This window comes from Macaca mulatta, chromosome 10 (assembly GCF_049350105.2).
Source record: "Macaca mulatta isolate MMU2019108-1 chromosome 10, T2T-MMU8v2.0, whole genome shotgun sequence".
In the NCBI taxonomy this organism is placed as follows: domain Eukaryota; kingdom Metazoa; phylum Chordata; class Mammalia; order Primates; family Cercopithecidae; genus Macaca; species Macaca mulatta.
In genome coordinates, this window is record NC_133415.1 from 35,472,762 (window position 1) to 35,484,500 (window position 11,739).

Consider the following 11,739-nt stretch of genomic DNA (forward strand, 5'->3'; position numbering starts at 1 on the left):
ACTGTCTGTCCTCTATCTGAACCCTGAAAACCAAGCTACCTTCCACCCTCGGCAGAGCCAACCTCAGAATGTCTAAACTGTCCCCTCCTCCCGATCCCCGGGCCCAGCTCTATGCAGGGCCTGCCCCTCAGGCCTGACAAGTGTCTGGTGGCTCATGCCTGTAATGAGCGCTTTGGGAAGTCAACGTGGGAGGATGGCTTGAGGTCAGGAGTTCGAGATCAGCCTGGAGAACGTACTGAGACCCTGTATCTTAAAAAACAAAACAAAACAAAAAGTTGGTTTTTGTTTTGAGACGGAGTCTCAGTCTGTCACACAGGCTGGAGTGCAGTGGCTTGATCTGGGCTCACTGCAACCTCCGCCTTCCTGGTTCAAGCAATTCCCCTGCCTCTGCCTCCCAAGTAGCTGGGATTACAGGTGCTCATCACCACGCCCGGCTAATTTTTGTATTTTTAGTAGAGACGGGGTTTCACCGCGTTGGCCGGGGTGGTCTTGAACTCCTCGCCTCAAGTGATCCGCCCGCCTCGGCCTCCCAAACTGCTGGGATTACAGGCGTGAGCCACCAAGCCCGACCAAGTTTCTTTCTTTCTTTTTTTTTTTTTTTTTTTTTTTTTTTAATTAGGCATGGCGGTCCCAGCTAAATTGCAAGGCTGGGGCGGGAGAATCGCTTGAGCTCAGAAGTTAGGATTGCCCCATTCCGCTCCAACCTGGGCGGCAGGACCAAACCCAGTCTCAAAAACATTTTAAAAATTAAAACTAAATATTAGAAAGGACACTGCCCGGGCTCAGACTTCGCCTCCGGACGCGGCTGGACAGGAGCTCTTCCTCCTCCTCCCGCCTCCTCCGCCCTGGCCCTCCTGAGTCTCCCTAGTCCCCCCCGGTTCCCCCGTCCTCCAACCCCGCGCCCCCAAGCCCGTTGACCTTTAACCTCCTCCGGGACCCCAGCTCCAGGGCACTCAGGTGAAGATGGGTGTAGGGCGCCGGGACTTAGGCCATTCCCAACGCCGGGCTCCCGGCGCCTCTCCCAACGGCCGCCCGTACCTCTGCTCCTGGAAGCCCAGGCGTCCCTTGTCGGAGAAGTGGGCTTGGAAGCTTCAGAGGCCTGTCCCGCAACCGGCTCTCCCCGGTGTACAGCATCCCGCCCAGTAGCGCCTGCGCGCAGCCACACAACAGCGGCCGAGAGCGGCCCCGGACACCGCCACCATTCAAGTCATACTTCCCGCTCCCTGTGTTGTCAGCCAGTCTGACAGGATGAGAGCGGCGCGGGCGGAGCCCTGTGGGCGTGCCGCGCGGCGCGCCTGCGGCCTGAGGGGCGTGAGGCCGTCTGCGCCATGTTTGTTGAGGGCGAGTGCCAGGCCTGGAGGGGCGGGGCGGCGCCAGACGCTGCCCAGTAGGACCTGTGGCTGAAATCCAGGACTAGGCCTTTGGGGAAGCCCGACCTCCACCCTCAGCTGCAGCGAAGAAGGACGTCGTCTGCTCCCCATCCCAGCAGAGGCTGGACGATCCAGGGCCGCAGGCCAGGACAGAACCCCTGAGATTGGTGGCATCCCCGTTTCTTCAAGGGGCACCTCCACTTGCTTTCCCCAGCAGGAATTGGAGCAGGCCCCACGGGAGCCTCTTCCATGACTGCTGGATGCAGCCTCTTGCAGGGATGCACCTCCTTGGGAGGCGGCCATAGCCTTGACACTGGACCTCTGGGACCCTGACCCTAACCAAGGGGACAGAAGCTCCTTCTTGGCTTTGAAGATACATGAAGATACAGGGAGAGAGGCCAAGTGCAGTGGGTCATGCTTGTAATCCCAGCACTTGGGGACGCTGAGGTGGGCGGATCACTTGAGGCCAGGAGTTCGAGACCAGCCTGGCCAACATGTCGAAACCCCCTCTCTACTGAAAATACTCAAAAAAAAAAAAAAAAAAAAAGGGAGCCAGGCATGATAGCAGGCGCCTGTAATCCCAGCTACTCAGGAGGCTGAGGCTGAAGAATCACTTGAACCCAGGAGGCGAAGGTTGCAGTGAGCCGAGGTCACACCACTGCAGTCCAACCTGGGTGACAGAGCAAGAATCTATCTCAAAAAAAAAAAAAAAAAAAAAAAAAAAAATTGCAGGGAGAGGGTGCCCTGCGGAACCCCACTTTACTCCAGTAGGGAAGGCATCATGTGGAAGGAATCTGGAAGAGATCTGGAGACAGTGAAAAAGACATAGGTTTATTAAGGGGACTTTCACACAGGTGCAGTGGCTGTGGCTGGACATGAGAACCACTACATTTGTAAAAAGCATGCAGCTTCCATCACATTTTCACCTAGCATCCTCGACCTTTTACAGGTGGAAGGTATCCGAGTTCCCGGTGGTGAATCCATACACAACTGAAACAACCTCAATTCTTGCCTCCTCAGAAGAAATAATTTGACTGAGGGTCATAAGGTAGATACCAGATAGAGGCAAGTTGCAGAGCAGGAGTAAAATTTTTTTAAAAAGCAGGCCAGGAAAGGGCGTAGTGGCTCATGCCTGTAATTCCAGTACTTTGGGAGGCTGAGTTGGGTGGATCACCTGAGATCAGGAGTTCGAGACCAGCCTGGCCAACATGGTGAAACCATGTCTCTACTAAAAATACAAAAATTAGCTGGGTGTAATGATGAGTGCCTGTAATCCCAGCTACTTGGGAGGCTGAGGCAGGAGAATCTCTTGAACCTGGGAGGTGGAGGTTGCAGTGAGCTGAGATTGAGCCACTGCACTCCAGCCTGGGCTATAGAGTGAGATAGTATAAAAAAAAATGATTATTAAAAACTTTAGAACAGGAAGTAAAGGAAAGAAGGAAAGCACAACTTGGAAGAGGGCCAAGCGGTCGACCTGAGAAACCAAGTGCCCAGCTTGACCTCTTGACTCAGAGTTTCACAGGTTGGCATCCTTCCAGGATCTTGCCACTCCTGATTCCTTAGCTTGGGGCTCCGAACACACTTTCTTCTTTGACCATAAAGTGATTCTGAGGGTACACATCAGGTACGGCTGTCGGGTGCCTCTGCCATACAGAGGGGTCCCTCTGGTCCTAGGAACCTGGACTGGACACAGTTGTTTGCACGATTACTCCCCCACCCCTTTTCTCATGCTCGCCAAATCCACCTTCTGGGAATGGACCTTAATACTGGAAATGGAGTCCCCAGCATAGTGAAAATAAATACATTCTACAAACTGACAAGGCCTAAAGGCTTTTTCCCAAATGTTTATGCACTTTTTCTTATTTTCTTTCTTTAAAATTTTACTTGTATATTCCTTTAGTGAAATGCTTACATGCTTAAATTAGGATATAGTTCGCTGTTTATGAGGCAGCTTTAGGCCACATTTAACAAAAGTAAGAACAAGTAGGATGCAAAAGTTTATACAGTATGTAAAAATCAGTAATTCAGGATGGGCTTAGTGGCTCACACCTGTAATCCCAGCACTTTGGGAGGGGGAGGCAGGAGGATGACTTGAGCCCAGGAGTTGTGACCAGCCTGGACAATATAATGAGACCACGGTCTCTACAAGAAATACAAAACAAACAAACAAAAAAAATTACCCCGGGGGTGTGGCACACACCTATCATCCCAGGTACATGAGAGGCTGAGGCAGGAGCATTGATGAAGCCCAGGAAACAGAGGTTGCAGTGAGCCAAGATTGTGTCACTGCGCTCCAGCCCAGGTGACAGAGCAACACCCCATCTCAAACAAACAAAAAAAAAAAAAAAAAAAAAAAAAGAAAAGAAAAAAATAAGACTAAAGGGCGCCAGAGAAGATTTTTCTTTTTCTTTTTTTTTTTTTTTGAGTCTCGCCCTGTCACCCAGGCTGGAGGTGCAATGGCCCCATCTTGGCTCACTGCAACCTCCACCTCCCTGGTTCAAGTGATTCTCCTGCCTCAGCCTCCTGAGTAGCTGGGATTACAGGTGCTCACCACCACACCCAGCTAATTTTTGTATTTTTAACAAAGATAGGGTTTCACTATGTTAACCAGGCTGGCCTCAAAGTCCTGACCTCAGGTGATCCGCCCGCCTCAGGCTCCCAATGTCCTGGGATTACAGGCCTGAGCTACCACGCCTGGCCAATTCAAATATTTCTTCAGTTTACAGTTGACTAAGAAAGCAAAGCTTTATCTAAAACCTTGGGGTCAGCAGAAGGGGTGTTAAGTTTTGCCTGTGGGTGTGATTCCCTCCAGACCCCTCGGGAAGAAATTTGGAACAAAGAACGCCAGTGAGAGTTCAGTCTTCGGTTCACCCTTATCTGAGGTCGAAGGGAAAGCTGTCACCATTTTTCATCCAGTGGAGAACTGTACTTCTGAAAACAACTTAGGGACATTTGTCAAGATGTTATATTTACTTTCTTTAGGGGATCAAATATCTTGTGGCTCTAACCAACTTGGGTGGCTATTGTTCTGAGCTATTATTATCTTTTTCCTTTCCTTTTCTTTTTTTTTTTTTTTTTTTGAGGCGGAGTCTCACTCTCTCTCCCAGGCTGGAGAGCAATGGCCCAATCTAAGCCCGCTGCACCATCCGCCTCCCGGGTTCAAGCAATCCTCCTGCCTCAGCCTCCTCAGTAGCTGGGATAACAGGCATCCGTTATCACATCCAGCTAATTTTTGTATTTTCAGTAGACATGGGGTTTCACCATGTTAGCCAGACTGATCTGGAACTCCTGACCTCAGTTGATCTATCTGTCTTGACCTCTCAAAGTGCTGGGATTACAGGTGTGAGCCAGTGCACCCAGCCAATTACTACCATCTTCTTATCAACTTGCTAATTTACTTCTCAAGAATAGCTAGGTGCTGGAATTTCCCTTGAAGGCTAATGTGGTTCGGGTATGTGCCCTCCAGATCTCATGATGAGATGTGATTTCCAGCCAGGCACAGTGGCTCACACCTGTAATCCCACCACCTCCTCCTCCTCCAATTCCTCCTCCTCCTCCTCCTCCAACTCCTCCTTCTCATCCACTTCCTCCTCCTCCTCCAACTCCTCCTCCTCCCACAATTCCTCCTCCTCCTCCTGTTTCTTTATCCTCCTCCTCCCCCTCCTTCATTTCTTTTTCCTACTCTTCCTCCTACATTTCTTTTTCCTCCTCCTCCTCCATTTTTTTTTCCTCCTCCTTTTCTTTTTCTTCCTCCATTTCATTTTCCTCCTTCGCCTCCTCACAGGCATGAGCCACTACACAAGGCCTGGCTGTTTGTTTCTTCCTCCTCCTCCATTTCTTTCTCCTCCTCCTCCTTCTCCTCTTCCTCCTCCTCCTCAAAGTCACCAGCCACCATGACTGACCTGGCTGTTTCCCTTTCCTCCTTTCCTCCTCCTGCTCCTCCTCTGCCTCCCAAATTGCTGGGATTACAGGCCTGAGCCACCACACCTAGCTATTTCTTCTTTTTTTTCTTCCTCTTCCTCCTCCTCCTTCTTCATTTAATTTTATTTATTTTTTTTGATGTGGAGTCTTGCGCTGTTGCCCAGGATGGAGTGCAGTGGTGCCATCTCGGCTCACTGCAACCTCCATCTCCTGGGTTCAAGCCTCCCAAGTATCTGGGATTACCAGCGTCTGCCACCATGCCCATTCAATTTTTGTACTTTTAATAGAGACAGGGTTTCACCATGTTGGCTAGGCTGGTATCAAACTCCTGACCTCGTGATCTGTCCGCCTCCACCTCCCATAGTGCTGGGATTACAAGCATGAGCCACTGCGCGCAGACCCCCTGGGTTTTTTTCTGTTTTTTTTTTTTTTTTTTTCCATGAAATGGAGTTTCACTCTTGTTGCCCAGGCTGGAGTGCAATGGCATGATCTTCCCTCACTGCAACCTCCACCTCCCGGGTTCAAGCGATTCTCATGCCTTAGCCTCCTGAGTAGCTGGGATTACAGGCACTTGCCACCATGCCCGGCTAATTTCTATATTTTTAGTCAAGACAAGGTTTCTCCATGTTGGCCAGGCTGGTCTTGAACTCCTGACCTCAGGTAATCTGCCCTTCTTGGCCTCCCACAGTCCTGGGATTACAGCTGTCAGCCACTGCGCTGGGCCTACAGCTCATTTCTTACCACAGAAATCTTTGCACCTCTCCACAAAATTGCCATCAGGGATGTCCCCAGAAACCATTCATCCCAGGTGCCATGCAGAGAAGAGCTTCTTGTTCTCCTTTTCCCTTTCCCTCTTCCCTCTCACCTCATCTTGTTCATTCACTCATCCCTTTTCCATTCTCACTTTTAAGCATTAACCTTTCAAAAGCCTGTCTTCCCCTATAAGTAATGTATTGTAACTCCCGCCATCACCATATCCTTCTCCAACCCACCAAACTGCCAAGGATGGTAAGTTAATAAACTAAGAAGAAATGGGAAACATTCATTGCAAACATTGCAGCCCCTCAGTCACCCAACGTGACATCACAGATCTTCTGGTCTTTGAAGACCAATTTTTTTTTTTTTTAAGACAGGTGTCACTCTCTCACCCAGGTTCAGGTGCAGTGGTGCAATCACAGCTCACTGCAACCCCCAACTCCTGTGCTCAGGCGATCTGCCTGCCTCAGCCTCCTAAGCAGCTGGAACTACAGGAACACACCACCACACACAGCTAATGTGCTTATTTTTTGTAGAGATGGGGTCTTGCTCTGCTTAACAGGCTGGTCTCAAACTCCTGGCCTCAGGGATCCTCCCACCTTGGCCTCCCAAAGCGCTGGGATTATGGGGATGAGTCACCATGCCCGGTCTGAAGACTTTAAATGCTGCCATATTCAAGATGCGTTGAAACTCACCTGTGTTTGATGAGCCTGCTTTTTGCAAGTGAGTAATATAAAACACACTGAAATACCTTAAGCTTCTCAGGCTTTGTACCTTCCTCTGGAATAATCATTGTATCCCAAAAGTAAATCCATAATGAGGTCCAGTTTTTCCTTCATCCTTGGCTATGAAATAGACAAAGAAAAAGGCAAGCTAGCCATGTCCACCTCACTGTAGTAGACTCTCCTGTTTGCTTTTTGACTATATTTGGGAAATGAGGGCCTGACTGCTTTCCTACTTCCTAAGCACAACTTCCTTTACCTAGGAAATCCTCAGCGCGACCTACATGGATTAAACCAGCTTTCTCACTTTGTTTCCAGTATTTTACAACCAAAATATCCAGAAAGGGCAAGGCAACCTGAAAAAATGAGGACGGGTACCTTATCCCATGAGCCAAACTGCCACTTACACTGGTTAGTCATGAAATCGGCAAAATTCCAGATGAGCTCTCCAACCATGTATTTTCTGCATTTTTGATCCAGACCCAGATGGTACTGCTCTAGCAGACTGTTCTGGTCGTCTTCACTGAATATCAGAGATGCATCCTGGAATTCAAGACAAAGAGAATTTAAGAATCAGAACTGGCAGAATTGCAAATGTTAGATAAAAAATAAAGATCCACTTGATGGTGACGAAAATATCTGACCTCACAGGGGGCTGTAGTGACTACAGGACTCACTGATGCTAGGGTAAAGACAGCCAGGGAATGATCTAACCCAGAAGAAAATGGAGGTTTAAAAAAACAACAACATGGCCAGGCGTAGTGGCTCACACCTGTAATCTCAGCACTTTGGGAAGTTTAGGCCAGGCAGATCATGAGGTCAAAGATCGAGACCATCCTGGCTAACACGGTGAAACCCCATTTCAACAAAAATACAAGAAATGAGCTGGGCATCGTAGCGGGCGCCTGTAGTCCCAACTACTCAGGAGGCTGAGGCAGGAGAATGCTGTGAACCTGGGAGGTGGAGCTTGCAGTGAGCAGAGATCGTGCCACTGTACTCCAGCATGGGCAACAGCGAGACTCTGTTGAAAGAAAGAAAGAAAAAAAAAAAAGAAAAGAAAAGAAAAGAAAAGAAAAAAAAGAAAGAAAGAAAAGAAAGTCATTACTTAGTAACTGCTTTATTTATAAATATAATTTGATATTCCATTCATCTTACTTTTCCATCTCTATCTGCTGGTACAGTCTTAAGGCTGAACTACACGAGAAGTAAAAATATGCCTTGGGATCAGGCATGATGGCCCATGCCTGTCATCTCAGCACTTTGGGAGGCCGAAGTGGGAGGACTCCTTGAGCCTGGGAATTCAAGAGCAGCCTGGGAAATATAGCAAGACCCCATCTCTACAAAAAATACAAAAATTAGCCAAGCATGGTGGCACACACTGAGGGTCCCAGCTACTTGGGAGGCTGAGGTGGGAGGACTGCTTGAGCCCCAGAGGTCAAAGCTTCAGTGAGCTGTGTTTGCATCACTGCACTCCAGCCTGGGTGACAGAGCGAGACCCTATCATAAGTAAATAAATGTATGTATGTATGTATGTATGTATGTATGTATGTATGTATGTATAATGAAATTAAACCAGGCTGGGCATGGCAGCTCAGGTCTGTAATCCCAGCACTTTGGGAGGTCAAGGTAGGAGGATCACTTGAGCCCAGGAGTTCAAGACCAGCCTAGGCAACACAGTGAGACCCAGTCTCTAAAAAAGTTTAAATATTAGCCAGGTGTGGTGACGCATGCCTGTGGTTCTAGCCACTTGGGGGGCTGAGGAGGTAGGATCATTTGAGCCCAGGAGGTTGAGCAATGAGCTGTGATTATGCCACTGCACTGCAGCCTGGGCAACAGAGTAAGGCTGTGTCAAAAATATCTATATCGTTAATTAAACTAAATAAATTCAGCTATTCTAGTCATATATCAAGACCTCAATAGCCATATGTAACTATTGGCCACCATTTCACACAGTGCATATATGGGGCATTTCTATCATTGCAGGGGTTCTTTTTTGAAACAAGGCCTCACTCTGTCCCCCAGGTGGGAGCACAGTGGTGCAATCATGGCAGACGGCAGCCTTGACCTACTGGGCTCAAACAATCCTCCCACCTCAGCATCCCAAGTAGCTGGGACTACAGCAAGCACAGCCATAATCAACTAATTTTATTTTTTATTTTTCTTATTTCTTTGAGATGGAGTCTCGCTCTGTCACCCAGACTGGAGTGCAGTGACATGATCTTGACTCACTACAACCTCTGCCTCCCTGGTTCAAGAAGTTCTCCTGCTTCAGCCTCCTGAGTAACTGGGATTACAGGTGCACACCACCACATCCAGCTAATTTTTGTATTTTCTTAGTAGACACGAGGTTTCACCATGTTGGTCAGGTTGGACTCGAACTCCTGACCTCGTGATCCACCCACCTCGGCCTCCCAAAATGCTGGGATTACAGGTGTCAGCCACCTTGCCTGGCCACAACTAATCTTAAATTTTTTGTAGAGATGGGGTCTATGTTGTGCAGACTGGTCTCAAACTCCTGGGCTCAAGAGAGCCTCTGACCTCGGTCTCCCAAAGTGCTAGCATTCCAGGTGTGAGCCACCACACCCAGCACTGCAGAACCCAGGTCTATCAGTGCTGACCTAGAACCTCTCGAGAGTTTCTTAAGAATTCAGAACTGGGGCCAGGCATGGTGGCCCATGCCTGTAATTCCAGTACTTTGGGAGGCCAAGGCAGGTGGATCACTTGAGGTCAAAAGTTCAAGACCAGCCTGACCAACATGGTGAAACCTCACCTCTACTAAAAAAATTTAAAAAAAAGATTAGGAGAACGTGGTGGTACGTACCTGTAATCCAAGTTACTTGGGAGGCCGAGGCAGGAGAATCACTTGAACCGGGAGGCGGAGGTAGCAGTGAGTCAACATTGTGCCACTGAACTCCAGCCTGGGTGACAAGAATGATCTTCCCTTTCAAAGAAAAAAGAAATCAGAGCTGGTTACCTTTTCAAAGAGGATGAGCAAGGGTGCATATCCACGCGTCACTTCCCTCTTCTTGACTAGTTTGCAGAAGTGGCATTCTGTAAGCACGATAAATTTAAGGGTGCAAACAGAACAGCACAGTCCACTGTAGGGGGCTGTTCTTCATGTGTCAATGGAAGCCCCAGGAGCTGTGACAAATGAGTGTGAGCTGGCTGGGGAGGGAACAAGGGGCTGGATGGGGTTCAGGAATCCACATAAAAAAAAAAAACCCGACAAGATAAAGCAACCTATCTTTGGTGAGGAAGACGAAAAAATGAGAGGGATAAAAATATGAGGACAGGCCTGGAATGGTGGCCAGGGAGGCCAGCCAGATCTCCACACAAAGATTCTGCTGTTAAGCAGGAAGCAGCCTCAGGGGTGAAAGTTTCCTGAAGCAACTCAGGTCAGGCCTCACATACAAGAGCCCCAGAGGCTGCAAAAGCACCAGCTCAGCCAGCCAAGAACCCAGGGCCACACCCTTCTGAGACCCAGATTCCAAGTGAGGATCGCTGGGATTCAGCCGAACAGGAGGACGTGACAGCTGGAGGACCAATACTTCCCAACACCCTTCCAGCAAGCAGCTGTGGACCTGCCATAGGAGTGGTGACAGGCAGGATGGTGGTCTGGGAAGAAGGATCCCAGACTGGGTGTCCCATAGGACCAGGTTGTGACGATCCCACAGCCAACACTCATGCCCCAGCCAAACACAAACCCCACAGCTCCCCAAGCCCTCCATGTAAATAGCCTGTGCACTGCTAAGCAGATACCTCAGGGAATAATCTGATGGCTGTGAAGAAGATGCAGCCTCAACAGGGTTCCACAAGCCTTCTGCAAGCAAAGCCTTCTTTGCTTGGGTGCCTCTTCAAAGCACTAGGGAAGCTCTTAAAAGATACAGGGCCAGGCACAGTAGCTCATGTCTGTAAACTCAGCATTGTGAGAGGCAGAGGCAGGAGTACAGCTTGAGGTTAGGACTTTAAGGACAGCCTGGGTGGAATAGTGAGACCCTGTCTCTACAAAACACAAAAATTAGCATGGCATGGTGGTATATGCCCATAGTCCCACCCACTTGGGAAGCTGAGAAGGGAGGATTCCTTGAGCCTGGGAGGTCAAGGTTGCAGTGCCCATGATCATGCCACTGCGCTACAACCTGGGCCACAGCACAAGATCCTGTTACAATCAAACAAGCAAACAAAAAACCAAAGATGCCTGTCATCTGCCCCATCAAATAAATCCAAATCTCCGCAGGGTGACACAGGGTATTCGCATTTTAAAATATCTCCTCTGCTGAATAAAAGTAGAGTAATGGCTGAAAACCACTGAGTTATGTAAATACACTTCCTGTGACTTATTTGTAGCCCTTTCGTATCTAGCAATTTCTATAGACCTTCTCTGTGGCCTTCAGAAGCCAGAATGGGCAGGGCCAGGTGAGAGGTGTCCTAGCACACTGAGGGTAGAGCACAGCTCCCAGCTCAGGGGGACCCATTTCTGAGGCAAAGGCACCCACCAGGGGCTCCGCCTGTCTTCAGAGGGAAAATCACACCTTAGAACCCCAGAGACCTAAAAGAAAGCTCAAATTCAGCAGATACCTGCCACTGGACCCTGCAGAGGCAGTCCCAGGAAAAGCTGCCATTGCCCTGTCAGCTCCCTCCAGCCCTCTCTCAGGTCCCAGCAGGAGGAGGTCTCTGACTAAGCTCAGAGGTCTCAACAAAAGGTGGGTTGAACCTCAGAGGAGTTACTAATAGGCCTATAGTTACCTCAAGACTGCACCTGATCAGGGCCAAAAATGAGTCCTGGGAGGGCAGCCAGGAAGAAAGCAGGGCAGAGAGGAAACACAGGGAGAGGGGCCCTGGGACCACATCAGATACAGAGGGAACCAGGGGAACGAGAGTAGCCCTGATGATTGTGCTCCCCACAGCCCCTGCATGTCTCTGTTTCCTGAGAATTCAGGGTGAGGAGCTCACTCTTACCCTTCACCCGT

At 49.2% G+C, this 11,739-nt stretch overlaps 2 pseudogenes across 1 annotated transcript in view; one reads left to right on the forward strand and one right to left on the reverse strand.

Annotated features, from left to right (window-relative positions):
• The window catches only part of LOC114670397 (phosphatidylinositol 3,4,5-trisphosphate 3-phosphatase TPTE2-like), a 314,879-nt pseudogene that overhangs the window by 36,705 nt on the left and 266,435 nt on the right, over positions 1-11,739 (forward strand).
• Positions 1-11,739, reverse strand: part of LOC114670306 (immunoglobulin lambda constant 6-like) — an 80,743-nt pseudogene that overhangs the window by 8,019 nt on the left and 60,985 nt on the right. The window lies entirely within an intron of this gene.